We start from the raw sequence: 15,544 nt of genomic DNA, 5'->3' as shown, positions 1-15,544 counted from the left end.
CTCAATGCAATTTCTAATGTTGCAGCTGAAAGTCCCTTGTGTGGTGGAAGTGGAACTGGCCATTATAACTACACCAGCTTCTCCAGATCACAGTTTCTTGCCATTGCTGCTCCTTAAATCATAAATTGATGTCTCTGGAGGAGCAGCAAGAACAGGAAGGATGTAACCTGTGAATGGAGGAGCTGAAGCAGCAGCCATGGGAGATTGAATTTAAGATTGGAGGAGTAGCTCTTCAGGTTCTGTCCCCACACTCGCTGCTCCCCTAAATAGGAAGCATTATTTTCCTGTGCCCAGTGATACTTGCACTTAAGCAAAAACTCCAAATCTCACCATTCTTTTTCTGCATTTTCTGCCACTTGCTCAATGGAGCTACAGTCTATGGAGAAAATAGATGGACATGAATGAAGCAAACCATTTCAATGCAAAACTAAAATAATACTGGCATTTTGCAACATCAAAGAAAAGAATACTGGCACGGAACAAAGCTCAATCAATTCAATCAAAATTCATGTCAGGGGAAAAGCAGCAAATTTAAAGAGTCTGCATGCAGTTAGTCTGCCACAATACAGCAAAATTAGTAAAAAGTATTTCATACATGAGATACCCTCATCAAGGGGATGGGGAACGTTGTCTTGCCTTTCATCTTTTCATGATAGCGTCCTGGATTCAAATATGCTGAAGTTAAGGTGCATTGTGCAGGAGGGAGGAAGTGGTGGGCAATGGGAAAATTAGGATTGCCCATTTAAGTCACCACTGCAACAAGACAAGAGCCATTTCCTCTTACTATCTGGACTTTTGTTTTCTCACTTACAATTATTCCTAGTCTTGTATAATTTCATTATCTTGTCTCTTTCTTGCTGGTCATCTCCATACATAGCTTCCACTGAATTATAGAAACTCACAGCCGCAAAACTGTTTAGGGAAGAGAAGGCAAGAGCCTCTCAAGGATAGGTCTTGTTCCAAATCTTTCACAATTTTAAACATTTCCCAAGAACTAGGAGTGGGAGTAGTCAATTCAGCCCCTTGAGCCTGCTCCGCCATTTAATACAATCATGGCTGATCTCAACGTGGCCTCAACTACTGCTTGTTCACATTAGCCCTTCAAACACAATTAAAAATCTTTCCACCTTTTCTTAAATTTACTCCCAGCATCCACCATGCTTTAAGATATTGAATTCCAGACACATGACCCATTGACAGAAGTAATTTCTCCTCATCTCTTTTTTAAAATCTGCTACCCCCTTGTCCTAAAACTTTGGTCTCTTGATCATAAACCTTCCCTTTTGGACAGGAAAAAATCCAATCTTCCTTCAAATTCTGGGATTAACTATGTATGCTTTGTAACCCCTCCAATAACAGATTTTACTGCATTATACGTCCATCATCTACAAAGTGGGTATTGCAGTTACCATTCTGCATACAGAATGCAACATAAAGCTGTTAATTTTCCTTAAACAGGTATACTTACAACTGGAAGCAGAGGACTCCAGCATATTTTTTCTCCTGGCAATAGATTTACGCAATGACTTTCTGGTGGATTCCTGCACCATAGTAGCCCTTTGAACACTCAATGAATATTTATCCATCAACCTGACGCAACTGGATCTGCGACCAGCAGTACTTTTCCGTACTGACCTACGGTTTGTGCCGTTATGAACAGGCTTATTTTCATTTTCCCTAGGGATGGAACCCCCACCTGCAGACAGTGCATTGCTCAGCTCCCAGTTAGCTGAGCCAGCCTCTTCACAAACTGCACTTTCTTTAGTAACATCCGTTTCCAGCTTTGCTTCTTCATGGTTTGGATTATTGGTGTTCACTGCAGAGGCAGTTGGAGTCAATGTTCCCAAAACAGGTCCACTTGGAGGAGGTAGTTTTCCTCCAACTGTTTTTTGAAGCAAGTTCACATCTTCAAAAGTCAGAGTTTGGGTTAAGTTGGCCACATGACTCTTTTGTAACTCGGCACACTTGCGATCATTCAGTGACAGTTCAACCAATGGAACTCTACCATTAACTGGGACAAGAGGACAAACACTTATTTTTTCAGTTTCTAGACTGGCAGTCGCTGCTGCTGCACGTGATGCCGATCGTGTCAGACGAACAGGATGGGCCTGCTCAACTATTTTATTGCAGTCACTGTTATCTTCCACAAAGATTCGGCTTGTCTGTTTTGGCCGCTGAATTGATGAACGCCTTAAACTTTTTCTGCTTCTAGAGAGCCTGGAAATAAAGTTCAAAAACTGAAATATGGTCCAACAACTGGCAATTTACGAGTCTCCCTACTCAAATGAGTGCAGTAAAATTCATACCAATTACAACCAAACACAGCCTTTTAACTGGATTTATCTACGCCATTACACCATGTTTTATCAGAATTAAAGATTTTCTGCTGCCCAGCGTTCTCCAATCTTTTTCTCAAGCAGTGGATCTAAAACTTATTGTCTGTGAACCACAGAAAAGCTGACCACCTACTTTTGCTTGCCATGACAAAAACTCGAATGAATTCATTCCAGAAAGGCATTTTGATATTATAAACATCAAGACATTTGAAACATTCCAATGTTATTAAATTATAAGAATCTGAGAAACTAATACCTATCTCACATCTATATTAAATCAACATTAAATTAAATTCTGCTTATAAAACTACATGTGGTCTTGTGCTTGATAGCTCAAACTATACATGCAAGAATTGGCCAGGTTGTGAAACATCAGGCACGTGGTATAGTTGAGGATTCTGGTCTCTTCTTTTATAATGCTGTGGCCAAGGCTATACACGAAAGTGACTTTAACAACCATTGTTCTAAAGGTACAGAAGCTTGCAAATAGTTCCCACAAAAGCACATCGAGTGCTGGTTACTTTTATCATGGGATGGAAAGAGAAATATTGGAGCCAAATTCTGCTTTCAGCAGAAAGCATTTTTCCATCAGGAAGATTGATCTTTAATTTTTTTTTCGGCCAATAAGTCCTGAGGCACTAAAGCTAGCCACAGCACATGCAATGCCACCGTGGTTGGTCAAGTAAGTGACCCAAGACTAGCAATTAAGTCATACCTTCAAACTCTATTGCTAACTACTTATACCACACGAGTGAACAAGAATGGAAAATGCTATCAGCTGATAAAAGCACTCAGCTGAACTGGAAAGGCTCTTAATTCTTCCAAAGCACAAACATTTTAAAAGGAAACTATATGAAAATTCCATTCCTTCCACCCTTCCCATTCCTATCACAGATTTATTGCCACAGGATCAAGGTCATTTAGGCACGCAACATTAATCCTGCTCTCTCCACAGATGCTGCCAGACCTGCTGAGTTTACCCAGCATTTTCTGATTGACATCTCCTAGATGACTGTTCAGCATAACATCGGTGGAGACCAGCACGGGTTAATGATCAAAGGATGGAAACTCACATTAAAAAAACTGCTACAAAGTTAGACCTCATAAATTCAGCTAATGAAAATGTTCAGATGAGTTTATGCCATTGTCTTGCAGCATTGATACCCTTACCTTTTATTTGGATCCTGGACTACAGATGGGCGCCTTCTAAGCCTTTTTCTCTCTGAAGGCGTTTTTGGCATCAACTCAGGCTCTGCATTAAAGTCACTGAAAAATATTTTTAATTCGTGTAGAAATAACTACTTAAATACAGTAATTCTTCACTACAATGTCCCTTCACAATTGAGCTAAGGATAGATTCAAGTTATTACGGTCTCTGCAATGCATTGATACCAATGTGATTTTTTTAAAAATACAAGTGCTGGGACGGTTTAAAGGCCCATGGCCACCAGAGAATAGGTTCGCACAGAAGGGAATATTCCAGTGTTCATTAAACACCTGTAATTTGTAGGAGTACAATTGTCTCGGCATCCAATATCCTTTCTGTTACAAGACTGAAAGGACAGGGATTTGGATTGAAGATGAAGAACTGGCAACAAAAACAAAATATATGGGCACCTGAAGATACAGATCTTTCTCAGGAGAGAAGGAAATCACAGTTGTTCAAGGAGAATCAGAATAAATGAATCAGTTGATGGGGACTCAAAACCAGGATAAGGAAAAAAGAGAGACGATGTGGTGAGAAACTGAACATTAGACATAGTAAACTGGAGTAAACGGCCATTTGTTTGAAATGCAGAGCACTTAACACATTTAAATGGCAACATTGTAATTAATTGTGAAATTAAAAAAGGATTATTTTAAATTTGACATTTAAAGTAGTGGAAACTATGCTTCACTTTAATCTGGGAGCTACAGGTGGTTGTTTGACATAAAGTAATACTTAAGTGACTTAGTTCGGGAACTAGCAAGAAACAAGAAAATTTAGCACAATATCACTACTTTGCGTACCTTTTCCGCATATATTTAAGACAGATGAAAAGGAATTTCCTCTGAGGTTAGCGAATATGTGGAATTCTTTACCGCAGAGGGCTATAGAGGCTGGATCATTAAGTATGTTCAAGGCAGAGACAGACAGATTTTTAAATCCACAAAGGGAATCAAGGGTTATAGGGATATGGTGGAAAGCTTCGTTGAGGATCAGTATATCAGATCAGTCACAATCTCGTTGAATGGCAAAGCAGGCTTGATGGGCTGAAAGACCTATATCTGCTCCTACATCTTACGGTCCCCCTCGCCAGGGCCACCTGCTCACAAAACAGCCATAGTGGAGAGGCTGTTGGGTCAGAAGGCCTCCTTGATCTCCTGCTGCCTGTACCTGATCACCACCGTTGCCCAGTCCAGGCTTATGAGGTGGTTTTCCTCCCTCTGCACTTGGTGATCAAAGATCAGCAACGGGGGCTGAAGTGCAAGGAGGATGCCAATTTAAACAAATGGCAAAGAAACAAAAATGGAAATGAGAATACTTTTATGCAAACAATTTAAAAGATCTTTGGAGGCAGATTCAGTCATGGCATCCAAATGATATTGGGTAATTATCCAGAGAGAGAAGATTTGCTGGGCTTTAGGGAAAAGGTGAAGTGGAACTAGCTAGGGACATGGGCTGAATGACTGTACCCATTCTAGAATTCTATGAAATATCTGAATTCTCCATTTGATTTCTTGGTGATTCTTAAATTGATGGTCTTTGTGGCAAGAACAAAAGCAGAAACACTCGCTGTATCCACTCTATCCAGCCTATTCTGGTAAATCTTTTAATCCAGGTAAATCTTATTTTTCCTGTGCTTCTATATCCTGTTTGTGACATGCAGACTGGAACTGGACACAGTAGTAGTACTCCCAAGTGGAACTGAAGTTTGATTCACATTAGAATTAATTCTCCACTCTTATTTTCAATTAGACCATAAGATGTAGGAGCAGATGTAGACCATTCAGCCCACCAAATCTGCTCTGCCATTTATCAAGATCATGGCTGATCTGAAAATCCTCAGCTCCACTTTTCTGCCTTACCCCTATAACTCTTACCAATTTAAAAATCTGTCTATCTCAAGCCTTGAACATACTTAACAACAGCCTCCACAACTCTTTGGCATTCTCTGCTTCCATTCCAAAATGTCCATGCCTTTCATGATTTTAAATACCTCCATTAAATCTCCGCTCAAAGAAGAACAGTCCTAGCTTCTTCCAATCTAACCTCTAACTGAAGCCCCTCATCCCTGATATCATTCATGTAAATCCTTTCTACATCTCTAATGCCTTCTCATCCTTCCTTAAAAAAAGGAGAGGTGACGGGGTGGATTAAGGAGAACACTAATGCTGGAATAAGCAGGAAATCAAGTTATGAGGATAGAAAGAATATGTAAAGGGATCTAGACAGGTTAAGCGAGTGGCTGACAAAGTAGCAGATGGCACTTAATATGGGAAAATGAGAGGTTTTCCACTTTGGCAAAAGTAAAAGCAGGAGATCTGGGTGCCCTTGTACATGAATCAAAGTTGACATGCTGGTACAGTAAGTAATTAGGAAGGCAAATGGAATGTTTGCCTTTATTGCAAAGTAGGTGGAATATAAAAGTAGAGAAGTCTTGCTAAAACTCTACAGGGCACTGACAGCACATCTAGAGTACGGTATACAGTTTTGGTCTCCTTATTTCATACAGGATATACTTGCATTGGAGGTAGTTCAGAATAGGTTCACTAGAAGGGGTGGTCTGATAAGCAAACGTTGGGATTGTCTGATGAGGAAACATTGAGCCTATGCACCTAGGGGTTGAAGAAGAATGAGAGATGATCGTATTGAAACATGAGACCTTGAGGGATCTTGACAGAAGATCCTAAGATAGAATGCAGGCAGAGTTTCAGAATAAGGGACAGAATTGGGGGTATTGCCCATCAGTGGGAGAACTGGTGGGAATATGACAATGCTTCTCTCAGGGACCACAACACAATCAGACACCATCCTGGATAGCGTTGGGTCTCCCACGTAAACAAACCACCAGTAGAGCAAAGATTCAGTCCTGAGGGTTAGCTGCCAAAAAGAGACTGACAGCGCTCCAGGACTAGCAGCACCACAGGGAATGGTGGCTATTGCTGGTATATCATTCAGCTTACTTTCAAGATTGCCATCAGATCCCCAGATCAGAGTGGGTGGCATTAGGGTCGTAGCAAGAAGAGAGGTTGAAAGCAAGAGGGGAAGGGGGGTGGTTTTCAGTAGGCTTCCCTCCCCATTGCCAAGATCCTCAATTAGCTTCTCAAGGGTTTAAATTGCCCTGGGCAGGAACCTGCCACCCAGGGTGGGAGGTCCTGATCAAACACCTCCCTCAGGGGGGTATTAAGCTCATCTATTTAATGTGGAGATAAGATTTTTTCCCCACAGTGGGTCATTACTCTTTGGAATTGTCTGCCCTAGGAAGCAATGGAGTCTGGGTCATTGAACATTTTCAAGGACGAGTTACAGATTTTTCATCTACAATGGAGTCAAGGAGGGTAGGGAGCAAAGTGGAGGCAAAGCCATACCAGCTGTAATCTTACTGAATGACAAAATGATTGGAAGTTACCAGAAACTAAAGACTTGAGAGATTTGTTAAAAAATATTAAATCATCTTCCTTTGGGCTGAGTTGTTGAGAATATCTGATGCTAATATTCACACGGCTGCTCTATGCCTAAACTCCTTCAGATGCTCACTCCTCATCTTAGGGTTCTCTGAACAAACACCTACCTGCATCTTACTGTTTTCATTCCTTGATTTATATTTTTATTGATCTACTTTGACATTATTCTCCAACACCTTATGCTTGTAGGTCTCTGGCACTTAACTCCCCACCATTCTCTCTAATTTACCCAGTTATGAGAATGTGATGCATTTAAAGGGGAGGCTAGGTAAGCATGTGGAGAAGTGAAAAGGGTTATGCTAATGGGGGTTAGATAAGGAAGAACGGGTGGAGGCCCAAACAGAGAATAAACACCAGCATGGATCCAATTCGCCAGTCTGTATGTTAAACTTAATTCTATGCAACTCAATAGCTCTTTAGAGACCACAAACAACATGCAGAATGGGCTCCTTCTATGGTCTATTTGACTCAATAGGTCAAACTTAGTTTGAAAATGCTTTTGTGAAGCATGTTGGAATGTTTTACTATGTTATATGTGTGCAAGTCAGTATTATTGCTAAACGACATTTTTGTAATATCAGACAATATATCTCTTACTCAACATTCTTATCTTTTAAGACTAGAACATTATTCTTACTTGATAAACATCTTTTTGGCCTCCTCCTGGATTTCTTTCAGCCATACTTCATTTGATTTAAAACCTTCGATAAGCGTATTGAGTTTCTCACCAAAAAACTTCAGCATGTTATCAGTGTCCACTAATGTGATTGCTATTCTTGAAACCATGGTGTCCTTAAATAGTAAAAAAAAAGCAGGTTAAAGAGTCAGTGTAACCAAAAGCAAGCTGTTTAAATTATCCAAATAAACTCAAGTTTCACTGCAAATAAAAATCTTAAAGCTTACCCATAAAAGGTGTAACAGTACTCCAGATTGAAATAGTCGCATTGTCCAAGAATTTACATCTGTGCATCACCCAACCCATAAAGATCAACAGATTGCTATCAGTGCTATTTGCAGATCACATCCAAAGTAGTATTTGAATCATAATTGGTCTTAGCATCCAAGGATGACAGAAACAATGGTAGTAAAAATATAGTGTACAAGAGGATATTGAAGAATTGTGTAAGATTGTCGAAAATTATTCACTCTGGCAAATTAATGGACAGGTCACCAGGTCTAGGCTGCTGATAGAATTAGAGAATGGTACAGGAGGCGGCTATTAGGCTCTCTGTGCCCTTTGATTCTTTGAAAGATTTATCTAATTAGTCTGCTCTTTCAACATAACCCTGCAAATTTTTCTCCATGTAGTCATCTCCTTTCCTTTTTAAAGCCTGGAAAGCAGTGGCATTGTCACTGGACTAGTAATCCAGAGACCCGGGGTAATGTTCTGGGCATGTGTTTGAATCCCACCATGGCAGGTAGTGAAATTTGAATTCAGTCAATAATAATAATCTGGAATAAATCTAATGATACCCATGAAAAAAATGGTCATAAAAACCCATCTGATTCAATCATGTTTTTTGGGAAGGAAATATGCTGTCTTTACTCGATCTGGCCTGACTCCAGACCCCCAACAATGTTGGTAACTCTCAAGCGCCTCAGAAATGGCCTGGCATGCCACTTAGTTGCATCAGACTGCTGGAAAGTCGATAAGGAAGTCGACCACCTATCAACTTTGGTAACAACAATAGTAAACACAGCCCCCATCAACCCTGCAAAATAATCCTTACTAATAGCTTAGGGCTTGTGCCAAAATTGGGAGACTTGTCTCACAGCCTGTCAGTTCTATTCATAGATTCATACCTTACAGAATGTCCCAGATACCTGGGTATGCCCTGTCCCACTGGCAGCCATGATTGGAGATGCCGGCGTTGGACTGGGGCCCAATTGTCCAGGTCTTGTTGCATTTGAACATCGATTGCTTCAGTATCTGAGGAGTTGTGAATGGCGCGAAACATTCTGCAATCATCAGCAAGCATCCCCACTTCTGACCCTATGATGGAAGGAAGGTCATTCATGATGCAGTTGAAGATGATTGGGCCTAGGACATTACCCTGAGGAATTCCTGCAGTGAAATCCTGGAACTGAGTTGGTTGACGAACAATCATGAACATCTTCCTTTGTGCCAGATACGATTCCAACCAGCAGAAAGTTTTCCCCCTAATTCCCATTAACTCCAGTCCACTGGCAGGCCAGACCCAACTTCACAGGGATATAAAGACAGTAAGAAGTCTCACAACACCAGGTTAAAGTCCAACAGGTTTATTTGGTAGCAAATACCATAAGCTTTCGGAGCTTGCTGCTCCTTCGTCAGATGGAGTGGTCTCTGTTCTCCAACAGTGCACAGACACAGAAATCAAGTTACAGAATAGTATTCTGTAACTTGATTTCTGTGTCTGTGCACTGTTGGAGAACAGAGACCACTCCATCTGACGAAGGAGCAGCAAGCTCCGAAAGCTTATGTATTTGCTACCAAATAAACCTGTTGGACTTTAACCTGGTGTTGTGAGACTTCTTACTGTGCTTACCCCAGTACAACGCCGGCATCTCCACATCATATGAAGGCAGACAGGAGGGAGTTGCCCCAGGCGTCTTCAACATTGACTCTAGGCCCCATGAAGTCTCAAATATGGGCAAAGAAATCTCCTGCTGATTACCATGTATTGCAACCCTCCCATTCTCTCAGCTGATGAATCAATACTCCTCTATGCTGAAAACCACTTGGAGGAAGCATTAAGGTGGCAAGGGCACAAAATGTACTCTGGGCAATAAAGGATATAACTGCCAGGTTGGGTTTGCAGCAGGGGTAAAACATACTTTAACTTATCTGCACCAACCTGCCCGTCTCAGATGCATCTGTTCAAGACAGTATTGGTAGAAGTGACCACCATGCAGACTCAAGACCGGGCAACAACGAGGCAGCACTGCAGGCCATCAGCAGCAGCAGAATTGTACTCGATCACAATCTGCAGCCTAATAGCCCAGCGTAATTCCACTCTACAATTAACACCAAGCCAGGGGATCAACCTTGGTGCAACGAGAAGTGCAGGAGGGCACGCTAAGGGCAGCACCAGCCATACCTAAAAATAAGGCATCAAGCGGTGAAGTTACAATACAGAACTACTTGCATGCTAAGCACCAAGTGGTGAACAGCGCTAATTAATTCCACAGCCAGCAGGTCAGTTTTAAGCTCACCAGTTCTACCACATCCAGTCGTGAACAATTCACTGGAGGAGGTGGCTCCACAAATATTCCTGTTATAACAGCACATCAGTGCAAAGGATAAGAGTGAAATATCTCCTACAATCTTCAACCAGAAGTGCCAAGTGGGTGTTCCATCTGTCTCCTACAGAACTCCGCAGCATCACAGATGGCGGTCTTCAGTCAATCCATTTCACTCCACATGATATCAAGAAAAGGCTGAAGGTACTGGATACTACAAAGGCTATGGGCCTTGACAATATTCCAGCGATAGTATTGAAGACTTATGCTCCAGAGTTTGCCTTGTCCGTTTGCATCTTGTGAAAAATTACTCAGATATGTCCTCTACCCAAAAAGCAGGACAAATCCAACCCAGACAATTACCACCCCATTAGTCTTTTCGATCATCAATAAAGTGATGGAAGGGGTATCAGTGCTATCAAGTGGCATTTGCTTATCAATAACCTGCTCACTGACACGGTTTAGGTTCTGTGAGTGACCTCACTAAAGCTTTACTTCAAATATGGACAAAACAGCTGAATTCCAGAGGTGAGGCGAGAGTGACAGCAAGGCCACATTTGACCAAGTGTGGCATCAGGGATGGCAAAGATGTACAGGTTAGGGTGATTGACCATGCTAAATTGACCCTTAGTGTCAGGGGGACTAGCAGGGCAAATATGTGGGGTTACACGCATAGAGCCTGGGTGGGTTTGTTGTTGCTGCAGGCTTGATGGGCCTCTTTTTGCACTGTAGGGATTCCATGAAGAGGCCCTGGCAAAACTGGAGTTAATGGGAATTAGGGGGAAACTTTCTGCTGGTTGGAATATCTGGCACAAAGGAAGATGTTCGTGGTTGTTTGTCAACCAACTCAGTTCCAGGTTTTCACTGCAGGAGTTCCTCAGGGTAATGTCCTAGGCCCAACCATCTTCAGCTGCGTCATGAATGACCTTCCTTCCATCATAGGGTCAGAAGTAGGAATGTTCGTTGATGATTGCAGAATGTTTCACACTATTCACAACTCCTCAGATACTGAAGCAGTCGATGTTCAAATGCAACAAGACCTGGACAATACCCAGGCTGGGGCTGACAAGCGACAAATAATATTTGCGCCACACAATGACTCCAACCAGAGAGAATTTAACCATCGCATTGCCATTGCTGAAGCCCCCACTATCAATATCCTGGGGTTACCATTGACCAGAAACTGAAATGGTACAGCCATTTAAACACTATGGCTACAAAATCTGGTCAGAGGCTAGGAATCCTGTGGCCAGTAACTCACCTCCTGACTCCCCAAAGCCTGTCCACCGTCTACAAGGCACAAGTCAGGAGTGTTGATGCTGGAGATTAAAAACAGAAAATTAGTTCTCATGAAAGCTCATTGATCCGAAATGATAACTCTCCACGGATAGATGCTGCCAGATTTGCTGCACATTTCCAGTGCTTAACCTTCTTGTCCAGAGCAGCCCCTGTTTCTCTGGTACCTCAACTTGAATTCAAATCTTTCATCCTTGGTACCATTCCATTTTGGGTTGGGACAGCACAGTGATTAACACTGCTGCCTCACAGCTCCAAGGACCCGGGTTCAATTCCAGCCTTGGGTGACTGTGTGGAGTTTGCATGTTCTCCCCATGTCTGCATGGGTTTCTCCAGGTGCTCCAGTTTCCTCCCATATTCTAAAGATTTGCAGGTTAAGTGGATTGGCTCTGCTAAATTACCCTTTATTGTCCAACGTGCGTAGGTTAGGTGGAGTGACCATGGTAATTGCGTGGGGTTATGGGGATAGGGCGGAGGTATGGGACTGAGTGGGAAGCTCTTTCAGATTCGATGGCCCGAATAGCATCCTTCTGCACTGCATGGATCCGATGGATTCCAGTAATTTTTCTCTGCGAGGGACTTGATATCCTTCCTAAAGTGCAATTCCAAAAATTGGCCACAAGTGTCTTATAAATATTTTCCACAACTTGTGAACATTAGAAAAAATAGCACGGTAGCACAGTGGTTAGCACTGTTGCTTCACAGCTCCAGGGTCCCGGGTTCGATTCCCAGCTCGGGTCACTGTCTGTGTGGAGTTTGCACATTCTCCTCGTGTCTGCGTGGGTTTCCTCCGGGTGCTCCGGTTTCCTCCCACATCCAAAGATGTGCAGGTTAGGTTGATTGGCCAGGTTAAAAAAAAAATTGCCCCTTAGAATCCTGGGATGCGTAGATTAGTGGGTAAATATGTGGGGGTTGGGTCTGGGTGGGATTGTGGTCGGTGCAGACACGATGGGCTGAATGGCCTCCTTCTGCACTGTAGGGTTTCTATGATTTCTATGATTTCAAACCAGTGGATATACAAAAATTGTTGAGGATTGGAGAGTAGTCAATGTTACAGCTCTATTCAATCATAATATACAGGTTGTGCACAAACTTTTCAAATACATAATTCAAAATGAAGTTAGTGAACAATTAGAAATGTACAAGATAATTAGCACATTCTGGCATAGGCTAGTTTATATGTTGTAGGCTCAACATCAGTCCACTGGTCAAAGGAACCCCAACTATGGCCACCCACTCTTTTTGCCAGGTCTCTGCCCCACATCATAAAAGCAAAATACTGTGTGTGCTAGAAATCTGAAACAGAAAATGCTGAAGGAACTTAGCAGGTCAAGCATCATCTGTGGGAAGAGACACAGTAAACACAAGCCCAATCTGACTCCTGTTCAGAACCGAAGAGAAAGAGGTGGAAATGGGTCAGGTAGAATATAGGGGATAGATTTGGCCTCTTTTTAGGTCAAACCAAATAAACAAACTCAAATTAAATCAGGACAAAGTAAAAGGGGCAGCTCCCCAAAAGGAGGGGGAACAGCCCGAACAAAAATCAAAGTACAAAGGAAACTTAAAGACATCAAATGAAAATGTGATCAGCTTTTTCTTTGGGCAGGATAAATTAAATAACACGGATTAAACAGAATGCTAAGGGAGTGGTAATGGTTGTAGTAAAGAAACAAAGAATTGACCTAGAATAAACGTTATTGTTGGATCAAAAGACAGCTCTATCTGAAAGCAAAACATGAAAATGAGATGCAGACTGGCAGCCAGCAGAAAAATAAATAGGACAAATTTCAGGCTCAGAAGTTGCTGAACTTAATGAGTCCAGAAGTTTTCAAATGTCTGATTGATGTTGAGGTGCTGTTCCTCCAGATTGCTTTTGGAATTCGCTGGACCATTGCAGCAGGCCGAGGACAGAAATGTGAGTGGGAACAAGGTGGTGAAGTAAAATGGCAAGCAACAGAGCTCAGAGTCATGCAAGTGGTGGTGTCCCACAGAGCAGTCACCCAGACCTCACTTAGTTCCCCCATATAAAAAGTTAAAGTTTATTTATTAGTCACAAGTAGGCTTACATTAACACTGCAGTGAAGTTACTGTGAAAATCCCCAAGTTGCCACACTCCAGTGCCTGTTCAGGTAAGCGGAGGAAGAATTTAGCATAGCCAATGCACCTAACCAGCACGACTTTCGGACTGTGGGAGGAAACCAGAACACCCAGAGGACAGACACGGGGAGAACGTGCAGACTCCACACAGATACTGACCCAAGACAGGAATCTAAGCTGGGTCCCTGGCACTGTGAGGCAGCAGTGCTAACCACTGTGCCACCACCCTAGAGGGGACCATCTTGCGAGTTTAGTATATTAAACTAAGTATATGGTTGCTTCTTTTGGAAGGGTCTTTGGGACCTTGGAGTGAGGGCAGGGCTAGTTAAAGGGTTCTCCTATTCAATGATATCCGCCTACACCAACAACCTCCCCGCAACATAACCATCCTTCCCTCTCCAATCCCTCATCCACCAGAGGCAGCACTGACACCCGCCTACCGGAGGATCCGGGCCGGAGCTCCGAGCAGCCGCCGCCGCGCGCACTCACCCGCTTAAACTTTTAAATTCAGTGACGGTTCCTCCCCGAGCCAATGAACCGCCCAGACGCCGGAACTGACGCAGACGTTTCCCCCCCCCCCGCATCCGAGGCGGGATCGCGGCAGCAGCTGAAGTTCTCGCGATATCAGAGTGTGTTGCATTTGCAGCTTGGGGTGTGAAGGAAGGGCAGCGCCTCTGGTGGGCAGGCTTGGAAGTGCCTCATCCTGTATTGTTCAGCCCTCTGAGCTTCTGTAGTCTGAGCTTCTTGCCAGCCCTCTGAGCTTCTGCCAGCTCTCACCTGTGCCTCCAAGTAGTTGTTGGCATTTGACAGCCAACACCTTGGTAAACTGCTTGGACCAGCTGGTCAAACTTTAGCGAGGGCAGCCATCTAGGCTCGTACCCTCAGCAACTTAGGAATTTGCCCACCCTGGCATGCAATGACTGATTCTGGCAGACTTGGCAGATGAGACCAATCTTAAAGATCCATCGGTCTTGAAGGTGGGTCCGCATCATGTTGTGGAACATGTAATTCTCAACAAGACACAGAACACATCCTGGTCAGCCTCTGCATCCAGATCTATCTCCAGCTGTCTAACGCTTATAAACATAGAAAATTAGGAGCAAAAGTAAGATATTTTGACCCTTTGAGGCCTGCTCCACCATTCATTATGATCATGGCTAATCATCCAACTCAGTAACTCCCACTTTCCCCCTCCATATCCTTTGATCCCTTTACCCAGAGAGCTATATCTAACTCCTTCTTAAAAATCTACAATATTTTGGCTTCAACTGCTTTCTGTGGTACCGAATTCCACAGGCTCACCACTCTGGGTAAAGGAATGCCCCCTCATCTCAGTCCTAAATGGTTTACCCTATATCCTCAGACTGTAATCCTTAGTTCTGGAGTCCCTTGCAATTGGGAACTTACTCCCTGCATCTCTGTTTAGTCCTTTAGAATTTTATAGGGTTTTATAATCCATAATTCTATAATCCTAATCAACTCAATTTCTCCTCAGACCATCCCAGGAATCAGTCTGGTAAACCTTCGCTGCATACTCAGATAAAGAGACCAAAACTGTATACAACGTTCCAGGTGTGGTCTCACCAAGGCCCTGTGGAACTGCAGCAAGAATTCCCTGCTCCTGTACTCAAATCCATTCACTATGAAGGCCAACATAAAAATTGCCTTCTTTACCGCCTGCTGCACCTTCATGCTTACTTTCAGTGACTGATGTACAAGGAAACCCAGGTCTCGTTGCACATTCCCCTCTCTCAATCTATAGCTATTCAGGTAATAATCTGCCTTCCTGTGTTTGCTCCCAAAGTGGATAACCTTACATTTATTCACATTATATTGCAACTGCCATTTATTTGCCCACTCACTCAACTTGTTTAAATCACACTGAATCTTCACATCCTCACAGCTCATCCTCCCACCCAGCTTTC

At 42.9% G+C, this 15,544-nt stretch overlaps 1 pseudogene across 1 annotated transcript in view; it reads right to left on the bottom strand.

Annotated features, from left to right (window-relative positions):
• Positions 1-14,107, bottom strand: part of LOC144498828 (inner centromere protein-like) — a 44,243-nt pseudogene extending 30,136 nt beyond the window's left edge. The window contains exons 1-6 of the transcript XR_013498757.1: positions 14,060-14,107; positions 11,488-11,545; positions 7,642-7,796; positions 3,507-3,602; positions 1,469-2,217; positions 331-376 (exon numbers count right to left, since the gene is read on the bottom strand). The product of XR_013498757.1 is annotated as an inner centromere protein-like (transcript). The remainder of the gene's footprint in view (positions 1-330; positions 377-1,468; positions 2,218-3,506; positions 3,603-7,641; positions 7,797-11,487; positions 11,546-14,059) is intronic.
• Between the last annotated feature and the right edge of the window lie 1,437 nt (positions 14,108-15,544).

The sequence above is a fragment of the Mustelus asterias genome, chromosome 9 (assembly GCF_964213995.1).
Source record: "Mustelus asterias chromosome 9, sMusAst1.hap1.1, whole genome shotgun sequence".
In the NCBI taxonomy this organism is placed as follows: domain Eukaryota; kingdom Metazoa; phylum Chordata; class Chondrichthyes; order Carcharhiniformes; family Triakidae; genus Mustelus; species Mustelus asterias.
This window is presented reverse-complemented; position numbering and strand designations above follow the sequence as displayed.